We start from the raw sequence: 17,121 nt of genomic DNA, 5'->3' as shown, positions 1-17,121 counted from the left end.
GCAGCTCCTTGGGAGGCTGAGGCAGGAGGATTGTAAATATGAGGCCAGTTTATGTCACTTATTAAGACCCTGTTTCAAAAAATGAAAAGGTCAGTGATGTAGCTCAGTAGTAGAGTGCACCTGGGTTCATTCTCAGTCCTTAAAAAAAAAAAAGTGTGTGCACATGGGAATGCATGTACACACACACACACACACACATGCATGCACGCACGCACGCACACACACGCAGTGTATGTGAATACCCAGATACAGGTGAGCTGGGGTCCCCATGCCTGTGGACGGGCCTCAGGAGACCTGCCGCCCTGCAGCACTGTGAGACTGGGGCCCAGGAGGAGGTTGGGGGACCTGGCTTTGCAGAGACCCCTTACCTGCTCCTGGCTGCGGCGAGAGGCTCATTCGGTGGCCTGCGTTTTCTGCGTGTCTGGGTATGTCAGACCCAGGGACACGTGCCCTCACTGCCACGTGCCGCAAAGTGGGTCCCCCTGGGGAGGCCATGCCCACGGGATTCTTGAAGGCAGAAGGAGATGGATGTAAGCTGACACTTCCCCCAACCACTGACAAGGAGCTGATGTGTCTCGGCCGAGGACAGGCCCGGTAATTAATGTGCCAGCGGCTTCATTGACAAAGCAGAAAAGCAAACACAACGGAAGCAGCGAGTGAGTCACACAGGGAGACGGCTGTGGAAGGGAGAGGGCAGAGGTGTGTGGAGCACGTCTGGGGGACAGGCAGGGTGAGCGGAGAAGGAGGGAGAGAGGCGGAACAGAACAGTCTGCATCTGGGAGGACGTGTGTGCGTGTGCGCGCGCGCGCGCGTGTGTGTGTGTGTGTGTGTGTGTAAGGGAGCGAGAGAGAACATGCGAGAATATGTCTGAGAGGGAATGTGTCTGGGAGGATGTGCAGCTGAGAAGTGTGTGTGATTGACAGGAGGGGGAGGGAGGGAGGCTGGTGGAGGGGGAGGCCAGCCTCTCTCATCCCTGCTTCAGCCAGGAGGGCTTCTGGAAAGCCCTGCAGTCTGGAGTGGGGGACGGACATGCAGGAGAGGTGAGATTTCATTACCTTTCTCTTTGTGTGATATTTTCGTGTTAGAGATGTAAGACTGGAGCTATAAATAATCCAGTCATAGCTGCAGCATCCTAGAGATTTATGGTGCGTGCCAATGCCAATCAGCTCGGACTGGGGGGAGGGCAGGTCTGCTTTACAAAGCCAAGATGAAAGGCTGCCTCTTCCCCATGTGATCCCCTAGCCCCAGAGAGCCCTCCCCACACCCCATGCCTCCCTCCTGACCCGCAGAGCCCAGGGGGAGCAAAGCTCACTGATGCCTAGATCCCTCCCTTGTCCTGGGCAGTTGGGCCTGAGCTGGGACAGCACCAGCGGGCTAGGGAGACCAGGGCGGAGGGAGCGGGGTGGGTGGAAGGAACATGTCCTGCCCAGGGGCCCCATTTTCTGTTGCATCAGACCATGGGCAGGGTTGGTGGTGCTGGGAGAGTGTACAAGTGGTCCAGAGACAGATGAACTTGAGCCTGATGAGGTCCCTGGAGCATGGGGCATTGACACCCTGGTTCCTGATCTCCCCCATGGGCTGGGACCAGCAAAGACTGTCAGTATTTGATAGGTTGAAGTCTCTGTGTGGGGCCGGGGATCCCCCAGCCCAGGAAAGGATGCTGGGGTCTCCCCAGGTCACTTCCTGGGCTCTGTCTCCAGCCCTGATGTGAGGGCACTAAAGAGGGCATGGAGGTGAAAGGGAGACTCAGGGAGCCCAGACCTAGGCTTCCCACAGTCCACAGGGGCTGGAAGCAGGTGGGATCAGGAAGTGGCAGGTTCGAGGCAACCCTCGTACATCTGTGTGCCCCCGACAGTTTCCCATCTAAGCACTTGGCCACCTGTGTCCCCCACAAGTCCTGGTTTCCTGACAGCAGGGAACAGAGGGAATTTGCTCTCGCTGGCTCCCTGGACACGTCACGTGTGCCAGCCCCTGTATCTATGCACCGGTCTCTGTGAAGCATAGTCCTCCATGCTAGGTGCAGAAAGCAAGGGGGCCAGAGCCGCCTGGGTCTTTGCTCAGCCAGGTTCCCTCCTGCCAGCCCTCAGACTGCTCCCTAGACCAAAGATCTCCTAGACTCTGCCTGCTGTCCCTCCTGCCCTCTCTGGGCCCAGTGTGGCCCCATTATCTCAAGCTGGTGCTTTGCTTGTCTTCTAACTCCCTGAGCAAATTGAAGGCCCAGAGAGACAAGCAAAGCCCGGGGGTTGGGGGGAATGGAGGGGCAGCTCATCTGGCTACTTCCAAGAATGGCTCAGTCGAGATAGACACACCTCAGGCCCAGGACTCTGGCAGAGGGAGGCTGCTGCAGGGTGGGTCCCTTCCTTCAGAGGACTCCTCTGGGGTGCCGTGTCTGTCGGATGAAGGACCAGGCCTCCAGCCCAGTGCTGGTTCCTGGTGACAGGATCTTTTCTTGGGACTGGGCAGCTTGTTCTCCTGCGGCCTTCACCAGTAAGCCAGGTCTGGGAGGGGGATGCACACAAGAGGATTCACTCCTTTGAGTTCAGCTGAGCACACAAATGACCTTGGACCAAGCTCGCCTGATTGGTGAATGGCAGGGCCTGGCAGGTCGGGGGCATCTGCGGACTCCCCTGCTGCATTCCTGGTGCACCTGCCAGGGGACCACCTGCCACCAAATGCAACATCTACCTGTCCTGGATGGTGGCAGCAATCAGGCTTCTCATGGGCACCAACACAAATGGACTCTGACGTGCATGAGCAGAGGGTAGATCTACTGGAAGGATTTGGGGAGGCTCACGGCACTCACAGGAAAGTGGGCGACCCACCTTGGCCAATGGGAAGGGTCCAAGCAAGGCTGCCAAGGGGACACCATGGAGCAGTCTGGTTAGGATGCCCTTGCTGGCCCACCTTCTGCCATCCATGGTCTCCCCCGCCCACATGGTGACTTCACTGCCACAACCCAGATCTCTGCCAGGAATAATTTCCAACTGACTCTGAGCGTTTGGGCTGCTACTCACCATGCTGAGGCCCAGTGGGACTTTCTGACTGAGCCTAGGTCCTCCTCTCCCACCCTGGCAGCCAGCAGGGAGGGGGAGAGGGAATCCCTGACCTTGATTTCTATAGTAAAAAGCAGGGTCTGTTTTATAAACGCCCCCTAGGAAGGGAAGTGTCTACCCCTGGTCCCAAACAGGAGAGGAACACTCTAAAGAACCCTGTCTTTTTGTTCCTCCAGACCTCCAGCTGCCTGTCCTCCACCCAATGCTGAGGTCCAGAAGGTGGACCTGCATGGCCACCTCAGCTGAGGCCTTTGGCTTCTGCTTGGGCTTGTCCATTTGGGGACACCACTGGAGAACAATGAAGGGGAGAATAGAGAGGTTGGGGTATTTGTCCCCTTGGTCCCTTCCCTTTGTGGCTATGGCTCTCTCTAGCTTCCAGCCTCCTCCCTCCCAGGGCCTTCAAACTCCTCATTATTCCTTGTGGGATTCCTTCTAGTATCTTCTTGGGTTTTTTTTTTTTTTGGTCCGGGAGATTGAACTCAGGGGCACTTGACTACTGAGCCACATCCCCGCCCTATTTTGTATTTTATTTAGAGACAGGGTCTCACTGAGTTGCTTAGTGCCTCACCGTTGCTGAGGCTGGCTTTGACTTGAAATCCTCCTGCCTCAGCCTCCTGAGCCACTGGGATTACAGGCATGTGCCACCGTGCCTGGTTCTAGTATCTTCTTGAAATGTTCCTCCATTCCCCTGGTGAAGGTAACACTGTTTCTTTCTGGGACCCAAAGGAAACAGGGAATTTGAAGGTTGGGAAGTGACAGATCTCCAGTAAATGCCACAACATGGCAAAATAGGTACCCAGTGGAAAGAGGCAGCATGGAGAAGTGGCAAGAGAAGGACACTGACAGCCAAGGGCAGTGGCGCCCACCTGTAATCCCAACAGCTTGGTGTAGGCTGAGGCAGGAGGATTGCAGGTTCAAAGCCAGCCTCAGCAACATACTGAGGCCCTAAGCAACTCAGTGAGACCCTGACTGTAGATAAATTACAAAAAAGGACTGGGGATGTGGCTCAGTAGACGGGTGCCCTAAGTTTAATTCCCAGTCCAAAAAAAAGAAAAGAAAAGGATTCACCTTCTGAGCCCTTTATCAGCAATCCCTCCTTGGAACACAATGCATAGAATTCTGACACCTCTTCCTGGCCTGGAGGTGATAGGTGCACTCGTGATAGATTAGTGATGTCTGTCCTGGCGTGGACTGGAAATGGTAGCAGGATGGGCTTGCCCCCTCTGTAGGAGACCCTCACTAAACATAGTAGTTTTCATATTGTAATCTTCTCGGAAAGGGAAGTAGGGTTCTGCTGGAATCCGAAAGGCCAGCTCCCTGTTTGTCCAGCATCCACTCCTACCAGCACTGCCCAAGTCCCAAGGGGCTGAGCAGCGCTCCTGGCCACCACTGACTCCTCAGCAGTGCCGACGCCCTCGCCAGCCCTCCCCTTTAATCAGCCTTAGACAGGTCACGTAAGGACTCCTTTCTCCTGGGGCCTTTTTAAAATTCTCTGTGCAGTTTTGGGTATTGAGCTACATCCCCAGCCTTTTTAATTTTTTTTGGGGGGGGGCGCTACCGGGGATTGAACTCAGGGGCACCTGACCACTGAGCCACATCCCCAGCCCTATTTTGTATTTTATTTAGAGACAGGGTCTCACTGAGCTGCTTAGCACCTCATCTTTGCTGAGGCTGGCTATGAACTCAAAATCCTCCTGCTTCAGCCTTCAGAGCTACTGGGATTATAGACTTGCACCACTGCACTAAGCTCCTGGGATCTTTTTTATTTTATTTTATATATTTTTATATTTATTTTTTAGTGATAGTTGGACACAATACTTTTATTTATTTATTTTTTTTGTGATGCTGAGGATCAAAACCAGTGCCTCAAGCATGCTAGGTGAGTGCTCTACCTATGAACCACAACCCCAGCCCCTATTTTATTTTTTAAAATATTTTTATTAGTTATAGATGAACATCGTGCCTTTATTTTATTGGTTTATTTTTTATGTGGTGCTGAGAATCAAACCCAGTGCCTCACGCATGTTCGGCAAGTGCTCTACCACTGAGCCACCACCCAGCCTTCCTTTCCATCGCCAAATGCTCAGCCTCATAGGGGAATACATTTAGTCACCTGAATTTCTCCACTCCTGGTGACCCGCACTGTCCAAGCCTCCCCATCATCTCCAGTCCCAGCTCAGGGCACCTGAAGCTATTCCAGCAGCACACACCACAGCTGGCTGAAGTAGAAGAGAGGTAGAGGAGCATTCATGCCACAGGCATCCTTGGATGGGCGCTGGGGCCTTAGTGATCTCCAACTAGTCCCTGGGGTAACAAAGAAGATGAGAAGGAAAAAGAAATCCTTTTCCAAAACAACCTCCTTTCTGTTTTCACTCACACAGAGGAGCAGCCTTTATTTATTCGTTTATGCCCAGGTTATTTATTGAGCACTTGCTATGTGCCAGGCAGCAGTGCACAGAACAGATACGCCCTCTGCCCCGAGGGGAGGCACACAGGCATAATCCAGCAGGTCTGGCAGCACAGTGAAGTGCCCAGGTGGAGGTGCGCACAGGAGGGACCTCGAATCACAGCAGTATGGAAGACTTTCCCAAGGAGGTGGCTCTTAAGTCTGGAAGGATGAGGAAGCTGTTCTGGGTGGGGTGTGGGGGCAGTATATGTGCGGATCTGAAGGTGTTTGTTCCAAGAGCTTCTGGTTGCTGGCTGGTCACTGTGGCTGGTGCTCAGAGCTGGAGAAGGGAGTTGCCAGAGGGGAGCTAGGCGGGCAGGTCCTTTAGGGCCTTGAAAAGACCTAAGGGGTTCAGGTATTCCCAGAGCAGCTCCTACCCCACCTGAGCCTGTCCTCTGCCTGCTGAGGCAGGTGAGATCCTGAACGAAACTTGCCCCATTCCTTCCTGGGCTGTGAGCTGAGAACCTCTGGGCAGTTGCCCTATCACCACTGTAATACCCTGGGAGTCAGCAGACAGACAGACAGACAGACAGAGCCGATGACAGCCAGGGGCAGGTGGGCAGCAGGGGCTGGAGGAGGAACCGCAGAGGACTCCCACACACCTGTTGAAGGAAGGCTTTCATGCAGTCTCTGATGACTGGCTGGCCCAACCATCAGATGCCATTCAGGGTGAAACAGGCCTTCCGGAATTTTCTTACTCCTGTGACTAAGTAGGCTTCCAATTCCCTTCTCCTGTCATAAACCCTCAAACCTCTTTGTCTTAGCTAATCCCCTGCCAGGCCTGCTTCCCTTTGGAAAATGGGAAATGGCGTGACCGTGTGGAGGAGTGCTCCGGGTGCCTGGGTAGAGCCGAGTGTGCGTGACAGTGTCTCATAGTTGAGTGAGGAAGTAAATACATGGGAGTGGGGTGTTCGCAAGACTCACATGCCTTCGGTTTGCATCTGGAGAACATGTACATGTCTGCACAGGAGAGTGTGGCAGGGGTGTTTATGGACACAGGAGACATGAGGCATGCGTGTGCGCGCGCATGCAATGTGTGCTGTGCGTGTGTGCGACTCTGCCACCCCAGGACCATGACTGTCTTTGGAGGAGAGAAGTTGCTGGGCTGGGATACCTAGATTCACCAAAGCAATAAACACCAAGCTATCCTCAGTGACCTCTCCTTTCCCATCCATTCTCTACCCAGCAGCCAATGCGAGTTCTTAAAAATGCACATCAGATCATGTCACTCCTGGGCTGCAAACCCCTCCTGTGCGTCCCATGGCATTTGGAACAAATCAAACTTTTTGTTGTTGTTGTTATTGTTCTAGGGATTGAACCCGGAGGTACTTACCACTGAGCTACAGCCCCAGTCCTTTTTATTTTTTATTTCAAGGCAAGGTCTCACAAAGTTGGTTAGGGTCTCTAAATTGATGAGGTTGGCCTCGAACTTGTGATCCTCCTGCTTCAGCTTCCTGAGCCACTGGGATTACAGGCCTGTGCCACCACGCCCCGCTCAAATTTTGACTGGCCTACACCACATGCCCCAACTCCAATCTTGACACTTTGTGACTTGATCTCCTTTCACTCCTTGGGCACCTCCGGCCTCAGTCATAGCCCAGAACCTGCACACCCACCATCCCCTCTCTTGGTCCCCTTTGCTATCCTGGCTCCGGATATCAGTCCAACATAATGACATTATCCATGAGGACTTCCCTGGCTGCTTTAGTTAGCTTTTTTTTTTTTTTTTGTCACTGTGACCAACGTACCTGACAAGAACAACTTAGAGAAGGAAAAGTTTCTTTGGGGCTCACAGTTTCAGAGGTCCACAGGTGGGCGTCTCCATTGCTCTGGGCCCAAGGGAGGCTGCACATCATGGCTAAAGGGAAGCTGCTTAGCGCATGGCAGGGTTAGGAAGCAGAGAAAGATAAGGGGGAAATGGCCACAGGGGAGAGGCACCCTTCTAGGACACACCCCCAGTGACCCACCTCCTCCAGCCACGCCCCACCTGCCTGCAGTAACCACATTGTCAGTCTATGTGGTTATATTGTATTTTATTATTTTTGTTTTGTTTTTTGATACCGGGGATTTAACCCAGGGCACTTTACGAGCTACATCCCTAGCCCTTTTTATTTTTTATTTTGAGACAGGACCTCACTAATTTGCTGAGGCTGGCCTCAAACTTGGGATCCTCCTGTCTCAGCCACAGCGCCTGCCTGTAATCTGATCATTTTACCAGTGAATATTCCTGCATTAACAGAAGATTTGGGGGTGGGAGATACGTCCTATCCAAACTAGAACACTGGTCGCCCAATTTAAATGGGTCCTCCACTCCCCTTCCCTTTGACTACGTCTGTTGGTCTGAAGCAGACACTGAAACAGTTAGGAGTGCGTTCAGTTTGGTAGGGAGAGTGAAAATAAAACAGGGAGATAAGAGCACAGTGGTGCATCCCTATAATGCCAGCTTTTTGTGAGGCTGAGGCAGGAGAATCACAAGTTCAAGGACAGCCTCAGCAACTTTTCGAAGCCCTAAGCAACTTAGTGAGACCCTGTCTTAGAATAAAAATTAAGAAGGATTAGGATGTGGTAAAACACACTTTCAAAGCACCCTTGCATTAAATCTTAAAAAAAAAAAAAAGAATAAATAAAAAGTAAGTAAAAGACCTGAATGAACACATCACCAAAGGAGATGTGCAAGTAGCAAGTAAGCATCTGAAACGATGTTCAACCTGGTGTCATTAGGGAATTACAAATTAAAACAACACTGTAACTGGGCACAGTGGAGGCTGAGGCAGGAGGATCATGAGTTCAAAGCCAGCCTAAACAACTTATTGAGACCTTAAGGACTTACCAACATTCTTTCTCAAAATGAAAAATAACAAGGGCCAGGGATGTGGCTCAGGGGTTTAGCGCCCCTGGGCTCAATCTGTGGATCCAGAAAAAACACCACCACAGCAACATTGGAGCTTTGGAGCGAGGTGTGTAGCTCAGTGGTAGAACTCATGTAAGAGGCCCTGTGCTCAATCCCTAGTACTAAAATAAAAAACAAACAACAAGAATATTGAGATATCACCATACATCTATCAGAATGGCTGAAACCCAGAACCTAACAACACCAAATGCTGGTGAGGATGAGGAGCAACAGGAACTCTCCCTCATTGCTGGCGAGAATGTAAAATGGTAGCACCACCGTGGGAGACAGTTGGGTAGCTTCTTATAAAACTAGACATACTCTACTACAGAATCCCACCACGGAACATTCTTGGTATTTGCCGACATCAATCAAAAACTTAAGTCCCTACAAAAACCTGCCCATGGACATGTATGGTAATTCACAAAACATGGAAGCAATCCAGATGTCCTTCAGTGGGTGGATGAATAAATAAACAATGATACAGCCAGACAATGAAATCGTATTCAGCGCCAAAGGAAAGGAAGTATTAAGTTATGGAATATGAAGGAAACTTCAGTGCATCTGACTCAGTGAGATGAGCCAATCTGATAAGGCTACACTTGGTATCACTCCAAGTACACGACACTCTAGAAGAGGTCGAACCGTGGAGTCAGTAAAGAGATCAGTGGATGCCAGGGGTTTGGAGGTCTATCAATAATCAGAGATATGTCACTGCTCTGAAGGACGCTGCAATGGCCCTGTGTCATTGTGCATTTGCCTAAACCCATGGAATATACATACAGCCCCAAGAGTGAGCCTAATGTAAACCATGGACTTTGGGTAACGATGATGTGTTCCTGAATGATGATGATGATGAAGATGATAATAACATAAAGGGCTGAAGATGAAGCTCAGTGGTAAAGTGCCCCTGGGTTCAATCCCCAGGACCAAAAAAAAAAAAAAAAAAGGAAGAAGGACAGAAAAACAAACAGTTTACTTGGGACATTCTTCCTGGTCTGCCCGCCCCTCTCTCCCATCCTGGTTCTTTCTCTCTGCTGCCCAAGTGTTCTGACCACCCCACAGGGGAATGTGTTTACTGGGGCGTCTGCCTGCTTTCCTCTTCTTCGTGGTTTGCTGGATCCTTTGTTAAAGATTTTCCAGTTTAGGGGCCAGCCTGGCTGGAAGCTTCTGGATCTCCGGTTCCTCTGCCAATCTTGTAGCCACCCACCCCCCAGCTTCCTGCCAGCCCACTGATCTTCTAGAAAGAATTTCATAAACAAATGACAGCCCTGAGCTGCTCTGCAAGTACTGTCCTGGTAGAAACGTGTATTCTGACACCCAATGGAGGAGAAGAAAATTCAAGATTGGGGAGAGAAGAAAATCCTGGATAACTCATTAACATCACCTCCAACCAGGCTTAATCTGGCCTCCTTTGGAGTGAGTCTGAAGTGAGAGGAAAAACATCTTCCCTCCTCACCCTCCAAGGGAGAGAGCTGTCATGCAGAACAGACTTGAGGGGAGCCCACCGACTGTGAGCCCCACTTCCATTTCCCAGGCCTTGATTAAGACTTTTAGAGGCATTAAGCTCTGAAAAGATTGGGCATCTCCACCCCAAGGAGAAGTGCAAAAATATAATCAAATATAAGCTACAAATAAATGTGAGGGAGCCCTTCAACACTTTGCATGATTCCAAGATGACCACTTTGAAATCTTTCAGTTTTTGAAATATGTAATGTGAAATTCTTTTTTTTTTTTAAAAGAGAGAGAGAGAGAATTTTTAATATTTATTTTTTAGTTCTCGGCGGACACAACATCTTTGTTTGTATGTGGTGCTGAGGATCGAACCCGGGCCGCACGCATGCCAGGCGAGCGTGCTACCGCTTGAGCCACATCCCCAGCCCCACAATATGAAATTCTTAGATGGGTTTCTCCTTCTTTGCTGATTTCCTTGTGTGGATTTGTTTTGCACGTTGCTCCTATTTGTAATCAGCTCACACCCCCAGCTGGTCTTCCTGCCTAGTGCTGGGCTGTGGTAGAATCATTTCTGAGCTGACCTTGTCCAGGTGGCTCTGAGCTAAAGGGTCCCTCCATGAAACAGGGTCACTGACTCAAGTTCTTTCTCACCAAGACTGTGCTTCATCCTCCAAGGCACACCAACTCCAGGCTGATCAGGGACAAGATGAGCAGGGAGGCGGGGGGGGACAGAGTCCTGTATAGGCATTAGTCCTTGGGCTAGGGTAGTTCAGCTTAGGAAATCAAACTCGAATCAAATTGATTGCTTCTGGGATCCCTGTTGTAAGCTAAAGGCAATTTAGGCTGGAGTGGGTGGCCCAGCATGGGGTCTTATCATCAGGGGCCTGGGTCTCTTCTGACCTAGGGTGGCCGAGAGGGTGGAACAGAGTGGTCAAGAATCCACTTTGGAACTGACCAACCATTAAGGTACACTGCCTCCTATAAGTGTTAGAGGGTCACCCCTGCACTATAGATGGGTAAACTGAGGCCAAGTTCACCTGCACAAAGATGGAAGAGTGGGGTCTGCTAAGGGGGTCAGTGTTGAGATGTGGCTCAAAGTAACCTGCAGGGACCACAACCTGGAGCCCCCTTTTCATGTTTTATCATCTCCTGGAGCTTCTGATGCTAGAGTGAAAGGCGAGAAGCCTCTGGACATCAATATCATCACTGCACGTTTGGTCCTACTATGTGCTGGGCGTTCAGGTAAATGCTTCAAATTTGTCATCTCATCTACACAGCATCCCTGCAAGGTGGGCAATTTTTCTTTCTTTCTTTTTGGTACTGGGGATTGAACCCAGAGGTGCTCAAGCCACATCTCAGCCCTTTTTTGTATTTTATTTAGAGACAGGGGTCTCACTGAATTGCTTTGGTCCTCACTAAGTTGCTGAGGCTGGCTCTGAGCTCTCGATTCTCCTGCCTCAGCCTCCTGAGCTGCTGGGATTTGCCCAGAGTAGGGGCTTGCTGGGGACTTCTTACCCGCTGGAAGAGAAGCTTCATGAGAGCAAAGCAAGTCCGACTCGTGGCTGTAACCCCAGTCACAGAACCTAACACAGTGACTGTTGTATTGTCAGCGAGCAGTGGATATCTAGCAAGTGAATAAATCAAGGAACGATGGATCGACTTCTTTTGGACCCAAATCTTTGCTCTTTCCTGGTTTCGCCCAGTCCAGGTGGCTCTGAGCTAAAAGCAGGAGCCCTGGGAACTTCCTGGTGGAAAAGGCACCCTGGGCAGAGCTGGCTGGAGCTGCCTGGGGAAGAGACTGCAGCAGAGCCCAGGCCGCCTGGCCTCTGCTGATTCAGGGAACCCCTGCCCTCAGCCCTGCCCAGCACACCTGGTGGTTATGTGGAGTCCCAGACAATACTGGGAGGGTTTCACCACAGAATCAGCATAGGGGCTGTACATCTAGTCATTCAGAAGATCCTGCTGGCCTCACTTATCCTCAAACCTTCTGTTGCCATGGCAACCGGCCTCCATCAAACCAGAGCTTGCTGAGGGCATCCCAGTTAACCCCTTCCTGTACAGCAGGGCCCTCAATATTCTTGTCCATAGGGCCTGGATGCTGATGCCCAAGCCAAGAGACAGTGGCACAGGAGCCACCAGACAGAGGAAGGGTGGGGTTGTGGGCAGTGCAGGCTGGGGAGGTCAAGGTTGAACAGGGTTGAATCTTTGGGTCAGCTCTGCAAACTCAGATATGCCTGGAAGCCTTTCCAGCCTCAGTTTGCTTTCTTGCAGGGTGGACACAACAGTGTGCCCGCTCACGGTGCTGCTCACGGGTGGGACGTGGACTGCATGGTGACAGATCTGAGGAGCTGGTGGCACACAGCTAACGCCAGTTTCTGGAGGCCAGGTTCAGGGTATCCACACAGGAGGAGCTGGGTGACACACTGTTATGCAGGGGCCCCACATGTCAGGGGACAGCTCACCAGTCCTAGACACACAGAGTGATTCATCTGGAAAAAAGGAAGCCCACAACCACTCAGACTGTCCCAAGCCTGGAGGTTGCCCAGGGAGAACCCTTCAAACAGCCCATTCATTCCACCTTGAACTCAGCCGGCTCCAGTCCCACAGGGCTCTGGACTTTCAAAGTGAGAGGTTTGACTCGAATATTCAAGTCAGGCTGCAGGAGGCTGGTGGAGAAGGGGAGGCCTCCGATAAGTCTGAGGGGAGAAGGTGGGACTGGGCCTGGGTTATCAGAACTCACTAGCAGCCTGTGGGGTGTGCTGGGCCCTGTCCATGCCAACTCCTCTCAACTCCAATTGAGCAAAAAGACCCCTGGGGGATGTGAGGGTAGAGTCAACCAGAAAAGGTAGCAGTAATGTCCCACTCCCCAGTTTACTGAGGGAGCGCAGGGTTCAGAGGGATGAAGGCCAATAAGGTCACATTCCTCACCTGCTGCTTAGAGGGGTAGGATGGCTCCCCCTGCTCTGGGCACAAGGACCCAAGTCCTGGCTGGGCCTATAGACCTCCAGGTCCTGGCCCCTGCCCACCTCTCGGCTCACTTTGCATGTCTAGGCCCAGCTACTCAGTCTTTGTTTTTTTGGGCACCAGGGATTGAACTCAGGGGTGCTTAACCACTGAGCCACATCCCCAGCCCTATTTTGTATCTTGTTTAGAGACAGGGTCCCACTGAGTTGCTTAGGGCCTGGCTGAATTGCTGAGGATGGCTCTGAACTTGGAATCCTCCTGCCTCAGCCTCCTGAGCGGCTGGAATTACAGGCGTGTGCCACTGGCCCCCCCTCCCCAGGGGGTGGGGGGTGGGGCAGTCTTTCTTTATTATTGTTTTCTAAATGAATTGTGCTTTCTTCATCCACAAGGCTTCTGCACACAATGGATCACCTCTACCTGAAGGGGCCATGCACTCTCTTCCCAAGTTCAGTTACTGCAACTCCTTCACTGTAAGTTACTTAGGAAACACTGAACTGTCGATTTTGAAATAATGTCAGAATACATAAAAGTTGCAAAAAAAAATCATACAAATAATCCCCGTCTTCCTTTTGCTCGTTTTCCCTGAACGTTAGCCTTTTACCCTGCTTGCGTCCGCGCTGGTTGCTGGGTTCCTTCCCAACTCCCTCTTCATGGACTTTGCGATGCCAGTGTGAAATTGGCCGTGGACAAGAGCACCCCAGAAATAATTGGTATCTGGACTTTTTCCCCTTGAGAGTTGATTCTTGGGCTGGGGATATGGCTCAAGCGGTAATGCGCTCACCTGGCATTCGTGGGGCGCTGGGTTCGATCCTCAGCACCACATAAAAATAAAGACGTTGTGTCCACCGAAAACTAATAAATAAATATTAAAAAAAAGAGAGTTGATTCTTAAACAGTTTTAGCATATTACCATTTTATCCATCTCCCTCTTCTCTCTCTCTCTCAATTTTTTCAGTGCTGAAGATTGAACCCAGGCCCTCATGCATGCTAGGCAAGCAGTCTACCACTGAGCCACTCTCCTCCTCTTTTCTCTCTTTTTAATCAACCTTTTCTCTTTATATGTACAGGAAGTAGGTGTGTACATTTACTTTTTTTTTTCTGAACTGATTGAGAGTAGGTGACATATATGTCTCTTTATCCTTAAATATTTCTATGTGCATTTCTAAAAAAAAAAAAAAAAAAACAAGGTCATTCACTTACATAATAACCACAGTATGTTTATCCAAATTAGAAAATTAGCAAGGCTACCGTTCTATTGTCTGATGTACAGACATTTTTCAAATGCCTCCAACTATCCTACTAAAGTCCTTTATAGTAAAAGAAGAAACTTTCTCTGGTCCAGTGCCCAGTGCAAGCCTACATATTGTATTTAGTTGCCATGTCTCTTCAATATCCTTTAGTCTAGTATTATTCAGTCTTTCCTTGTCGTTCATGACCTTGAAATTTCTTTAGGGGACAGACCACTGATTTTGAGGAATATACTTCAGGTGGGTCTGTCTGGTGTTCCTGCTTGGTTAGATTCAGGTCCTGTAGATTTGGAGGTCAGGGATAGCACACAGATGCTGTCGTGGCCATCTCAGGGCATCCCATGGAGGGACACATTATTGTCCCATTACTGGTATGAACTTGGATCACTCCATGTTTGCTACTTTTCTCAGAATCCAGATTTGATTTTCCTCACTTTGTCATCAGCAGATTTCTTTGGGGAGATATTTCGAGATATGAAAATGTCTTGTTTCCTATCACCCATTACATGTTGAATATCCCTTATCCAAAATGCTTGGCACCAGAAGTGTTTTAAATTTGGGAGTTTTAAGAATTTTGGAATATTCATATTGACTTTACTGACTGAACATCTCTAATCTGAAAATCCAAAATCTGACATGCTTCAAAATTCAAAGTTTTTTGAACACTGACATAACACTCAAATAGTTCAGGTCTTGGGTAGAACATTTCAGATACTGGATTTTCAAATTAGGAATGCTCAACCTGTAGTTGCAGCCTCCATTGATGAATTTTGCCTGAAATGATTAATATTATGGTGATAGTCAAGCAATTATTTTATTTTTTTTTTTTGGTACTGGGGATTGAACCCAGGGACAGTTAACCTCTCAGTCACTTCCCCACCCCCTTTTTTAATTTTTATTTTTTTGTAGTGGTACACGAACAGCATGCCTTTATTTTATTTGTTTCATTTTTATGTGGTGCTAAGGATCGAACCCAGTACCTCACACATGCTAGGCAAGTGCTCTGCCTTTGAGCTACGGCCCCAGCACCCCCAGCCCTTTTTATATTTTATTTTATTTTAATATTTTTAGTTGTAGATAGACACAATACCTTTATTTATTTATTTTTTATGTGGTACTGAGGATCGAACCCAGGGCCTCACACATGCAAGGCAAGTGCTCTACCACTGAGCCACAACCCCCGCCTCTTATATTTTATTTTGAGACAGGGTCTTAACTAAATTGCTTAGGGCCTTGCTGAATTGCTGAGGGTGGCTTTGAACTTGTGATCCTCCTGCCTCAGCCTCCTGATGAGTTGAAATTTTTGGGTTTTTTAATTAAATTTATTTATTTATTCTAATTTGTTATATATGACAGCAAAGTGTAAAAATTCTGTTATTATTTCTGCATTCTACATTAAAGAAGAGCTTCTTTCCTTCCCCATTTATTATTGTTGTTGGATGGATTTTTTTTCTTCTTTATTTGTGGTGCTGGGTTGAAACCTAGGGTCTCAAGCATGCTCGGCAAAGGCTCTACCACTGAGCTGCATCCCCAGACCCCAAACATTGTTTATTCATTCTTTTATTTAAATCAAAAGAGATCCATGGATTCTTATATAATTCTTTGAGTTATATTCTGTCATTCTCATTATTTACTTCGTATAAATAAGGCCAAATTTGTCCAGGGAAACCCAGTTATGCTGGCTCCTGTACCTATTGACAACTCCCCATTTATCTAATTTATTTTTTATTTATTTGTTTGTTTGGTTTTGGTCCTGTGAGTTGAGCCAGGATCTTTCTTTTTTAATATACCTTTATTTGTATTTATCTTTTTTTTTTTTTTTAATGTGGTGCTGATGATTGAACCCAGGGCCTCACGCATGTGAGGCAAGTGCTCTACCACTGACCCACAACCACAGCCTGAGCCCAGGATCTTGCACATGCTAGGCAAGTACTCTACCACTGAGCTACAACCACAGCCCTTTAAAAATTTAATTTAATTAATTTATTTTGCAGTCCTGGGATTGAACCCAGCGGTGCTCTCCCCCTGAGTTACATTTCCAGCCCTTTTTACTTTTTTATTTTGAGACTGTCTCAGTAAGTTGCCAAGGCTGGCCTTGCACTTGTGATCCTCTTGTCTTAACCTCCAGGGTAACTGGGATATACAGGTGTGAACTACCACACCTGGCTTATTTTATTTGTTGTTATTATTATTATTATCATTTTTAGCACATCCTCGTTTTCTGGCACAACCAGATAGTCCAGGTTTGTCTTGTCCTTTCTCTGAGCTGGCTCTAGAATTAGCTGTTTCCCACAAGGCCCTGGTTCCTTTGTGTGAAGAGTGGTATTTAGAAACGAAGATCTGGGAGCGAGGGATGCTCCCTGCCTCTGGTCAAGGTGCACCTTTTAAATTTCTGACAACAGGCTGCATTTCACAATCATGGCTGTCGAACTAGCCCTTCAGTTTGGCATTTAGCTCTCCTTCTGGCCATTCTACTCAACCAGGAGCTGAGCCCATCATGAACACTCAGCCAGGACTCCTTCTCACCCTTCTTTCCAAGCCAGCCTACGAGACCCTTTTGTCCTGTCTTCCCTCTCCACTGGACCAGCGCCTAGAAGTCCATCGGCCACAGACTGGAACTTCACAGGAGGCCAGCCTGTGCAGGGCAAGGTGGACTTCTCTTGGATTTTACCACCCTCTTCTCATCTCTGCCGTTACAGGTCCTTCTTTGTTTTAAGTAGGAAATTTAAAACAAAGCCCTTCCTGGGCTGAAGGAGATCTAAGAGAGCTCTTTCAGAAAGCACAAAATAACATTTCTACATGCAAGAAGTCGCTGTGTCATGGTTAATTGGATGAGTTTTCCTTTCTCAGTGTTATCTATAATAATAGTGTGGTACAGGGTGTGGTGGTGCATGCCCGAGATCCTAGCGACTCAACTCAAGGCTAAAGCAGGAAGATGGAAAGTTCAAGGTCGAACTGGGTAACTTGGTGGGACCCTGTCTCAAAGTTTAAAAAAAAAAAAAGGGCTGGGTTCAATCCGCAATCGCCAATAAATAAACAAATAAATAAAATAATGTGAATAATCAA

At 48.9% G+C, this 17,121-nt stretch overlaps 1 long non-coding RNA gene across 1 annotated transcript; it reads left to right on the top strand.

Moving 5' to 3' along the window:
* Positions 1-927: 927 nt before the first annotated feature.
* LOC107149475 lies at positions 928-14,955 on the top strand. The gene is made up of 3 exons (XR_007345918.1): positions 928-1,040; positions 13,198-13,278; positions 13,402-14,955. It is a non-coding gene; the product is annotated as an uncharacterized LOC107149475 (long non-coding RNA).
* Positions 14,956-17,121: the final 2,166 nt, after the last annotated feature.

The sequence above is a fragment of the Marmota marmota genome, unplaced genomic scaffold (assembly GCF_001458135.2).
Source record: "Marmota marmota marmota unplaced genomic scaffold, marMar, whole genome shotgun sequence".
Classification (NCBI taxonomy): domain Eukaryota; kingdom Metazoa; phylum Chordata; class Mammalia; order Rodentia; family Sciuridae; genus Marmota; species Marmota marmota.
The sequence above is the reverse complement of the archived record's forward strand: the minus strand, read 5'-3'. Positions and strand labels throughout refer to the sequence as shown.